This window comes from Metopolophium dirhodum, chromosome 1 (assembly GCF_019925205.1).
Source record: "Metopolophium dirhodum isolate CAU chromosome 1, ASM1992520v1, whole genome shotgun sequence".
Taxonomy (NCBI): domain Eukaryota; kingdom Metazoa; phylum Arthropoda; class Insecta; order Hemiptera; family Aphididae; genus Metopolophium; species Metopolophium dirhodum.
The window spans coordinates 34,344,653-34,348,410 of record NC_083560.1 but is presented as its reverse complement, the minus strand read 5'-3'; the positions used below and the strand labels follow the sequence as shown (position 1 = coordinate 34,348,410).

The following is a 3,758-nucleotide window of genomic DNA, read 5'->3' as shown; positions in this document are numbered from 1 at the left end:
CAAATTAAGAAAATACAAATTATAAAATGTTTAGTATGAAAAGGTTCTATAATAATAGAATATTTACTTTGAACGGGGGGGTGTACAAATTTTGGAATTGTGGTTACAAATTTGTACAAATTGTATAACAATTACTGCGTGTGGTTTTTGAGTTAAATTTCAAACTTTCGGGTGCCAGGACACGCACCTCTGAAAATTTCAAGTATATACGGTCATTTGTCTTAAAGTTACGTCAAAAAAGTCAGAGGCTGGGAAAGTCAATGATTTTTTTAACTCAGTTAAGTTAAGTTAATATACACCAATAACAAAAAGTTAAAAGTTAAAAGTTAATTTAATTATAGGTTAACTCAGTTAATTTAAAAGTAATTCACACATTTTGTTAATTTTTTATTAAGTTAAAAAAAAAGTTAATTTGTTTATACAACGCTAGCGTTTTTTCCAACCCAAAACTAAATTATAGGATATAGTGTTAATACTTCATACAGTATTTCCATATAAGTTAGATTCGAATGATATACATTTTTAACTTTAAACAATTTACGATACATATTTTTTGACATGAAAACGAAATAGTGAAGTATTATTAAATTAAAAACAAAGTAAATTAACTTAACTTACTTCTTAAAATGAAAAATTAACTCGTTAATTTCACGTTAATTAAGAAAGAAATTTAGTAAGTTAACAGTTAAGTTAATGAAAAGCCAAAAGTAACTAGTTACGTTAAAAAGTTAAAATAAAATTAACTTTTTAATTTAACTTTGAAAAAATGTACGAATCAATAGGTAGGTACACAGAAAATGCAGGGGAAGTAACCACAGGTTCTAGTAGACGAAGACGGGGACTAGTTAATTTCGTGGGCTCAGCAATGAAAACACGTATGCGATGATGAATGTGCGAGAGAATCAGTAGAAGAAATAGGTAAAATAGAAAAAACTAACGAACTTATGATGTATATACTTAAAGACCAAACAACAGTAGTTAAATCTGCAATAAAAGGTATAAGTTCAACATCTGGGGAATTAAATAAATTATATACAGAATTGGTAGTTAGACAAGGGGATTCGTTAATTTTAGCTAACGAGATACACGGTATATACACGCATTATTGGCGCAATATTCTTTTGAAACAACTAAGGTTAGCGCCATAATTACAACGACAAGGACTGGGGAGTTACACTCGAGTTGATGACACCGCACGAACAAGCAAAATCACTTGACACTGATTAAATTGAATTTACCGATTAACTTAAATCTACCAATTGGCGCTAACCCAAATGAAATTTATGAACTAAGTAAAATTACCAAACTGACAGTATTCTATAAGGAAAACCAAATAGTTATTGTGAAAAAAATACGATTGGTAACAGAATTAGAACTAACATTATATTCCGATACCAAAAACCGTAGAAACAATAATAAACGGGGTGTTAAATTAAAATCACCCTATTATTCTTAAACCAGAATTTCAATATGTAGCGATTACGAAAAATCGAGAGCAATACACAGCTTTCACTAAAACGCAACTATTGCATTGCACAGAAACGGAATAATTCTCAATATGTCCAAAATTTTCACCTGTTGTTCATTCGAATAATAAGAATCCATGTGAAATTTCACTATTTAAAAACCCGGATATATTACCAAAAACATATGAAGCAGGAGTATTAATTTTATCAAAAGACATTTTTTATAAATTAAGATATGTGAATAAGTGGATATAGGTACACAACAAAGGGCGAAACTTTAACTATTACATGTAGGGATAATAAAGAACCGTATAATATACAGAAAATAAAAAATCAAGGGTTGATTACTATATATCCAGAATGTAGGGCATAATATCGAAATGACATAATATTAAGTCCAAGACAGGATATAAAATCTAAATACTACGTTAATTTTATACCACAAATGGGGTCGGGTAAATTAAGATTTACGCTACCTAGCAAAATAAATTATATAAATCTACCTAGATTAATAATAAGGGAATACTCGCATAAACTTGATAAGATTCATGAAATAGCACATTCGCAAGACGAAGTACAAAACGAAATTGATAATGAAATAAAAAAACAATCGGGACAGGAAGCGATAAAGATAAGCATAGCTATTTATTTTATGTAACGCTGGGACTATAAGTATTTTCGGTAATGTTAATAATTATTATATATTATGTAACATATAAATGCAAATTAACGTCGTTAAGACAACCACAATAATATGAAATGGTACCAATGAAAACTAGGAAAAATCATGCATCACCTGTTGAAAGTGTAGCTAGAATACATAATATAGAAAACAGAGAACTTATTGAGGGGATAGACAAGTCACCAAGTTTAAAATAAAAATTTAAAAAAAACTATAAAATAAACAAGTTTAAAGAAAAAAATATTAGTATAATAAGAATATAATAATAATAAAATAAACAATTTGTATAATTAAAATAAATTTAAAGTAAGTATATGAGTACATATGAATAATACAATTTATGATAAAAATATATGTATAAGCCAATTATTGTATGTTGAAATGTAATAGTAAATTTTGAAATAGAAAAGAAATCAAATTCGTCATCATGGATTTTGAATTTTCCACGATGAACAGAAGTATGGTAGTAATATCGGGAGCCATTTTGAACAGCTTAAACAAGTGCAAGATTCGGAAGCTCGAAGGTAGGCCACTACTTTTGCCACTTCATGAACAAGTAAGAGAAATCAAAATTCATAAATTACTGTTGGCTAAAAAGGTGATCAAGCAGATATTCAGCTGTAAGGAGGTACTCAAGGAAGTATGTTTAAAGCAGCTACAGAGAAAAGTTTGAATTGTAAATTAAATTATTTAAAACCAAAGTTTATAGAAAACTATATAACGAATGGGAATAAGCTAAGCATAGTAGTATTGTGGAACGAAAGTTCTGATAGGATGATTTTAAAAAGATTGGAAATTGATAAATTTGAACTTTTGAATATAACATTATGTTATGATAAGCATTTTACGGGACATTACGCAATTATGTTCGAAAAATTAAAAACTAGAGAAATCATATTTGAATGGAATATAGTTTCAATTAAGAAAAATCGTAGAATGTTTAATTTGGTAGAAACACAAAGTATCGTTTGTCCGAAAAAACACAGAATGACGTACGCTCACGACCCAAAAATGGACGTGAGGCTAACAAAATGTATATTCAATATTGTTTTGAAGGAACAGGGATACGCAAATTAAGTAAAACATTTTATTTAGTAAATAAAAATATTAAGAAAAAAAAAATAAAAATTATAAGACAACTAATCTAACAAGTTATTAAAATAATTAAAATTGGAAACAGTACTACTATGAGAATTAACTAAATTAAAAGATATTAAGTTTTTATTTTCTCCTCGCATACTAATGAACAAGCTTATATTACAAAGTAAATTAAAAATAATAAAAATACTTATATCTAAAACATATTTGAAATTTTATATAGTAATTTGAATAAGTTATATTACAGAAAGTAAAAAAACAATCGAATAGAAATCGGGACAGTGTATAATATTGTGTCATATGATCGGGGTGATTGGATCATGATCGATGGAACGAAATGAAAATCTGCAAAATCAAAATTAAAAGTTGGTCCGAAATGTAATATTGTATCAGATGATCTAATAAAACTAAGTTTTGATCAGTGGTGCGATATTATGTTCCGTACGAAATAAAATCGGAAAGGAAAGAAAATAGAAATTATAATAAACATTTGATCAGTTAGCTTTCCATTT

At 27.7% G+C, this 3,758-nt stretch overlaps 1 pseudogene; it reads left to right on the top strand.

Annotated features, from left to right (window-relative positions):
- The first annotated feature begins 2,575 nt into the window (after positions 1 to 2,575).
- On the top strand, positions 2,576 to 3,243 carry LOC132937006 (uncharacterized; annotated as a pseudogene).
- The last annotated feature ends 515 nt before the right edge of the window (positions 3,244 to 3,758 follow it).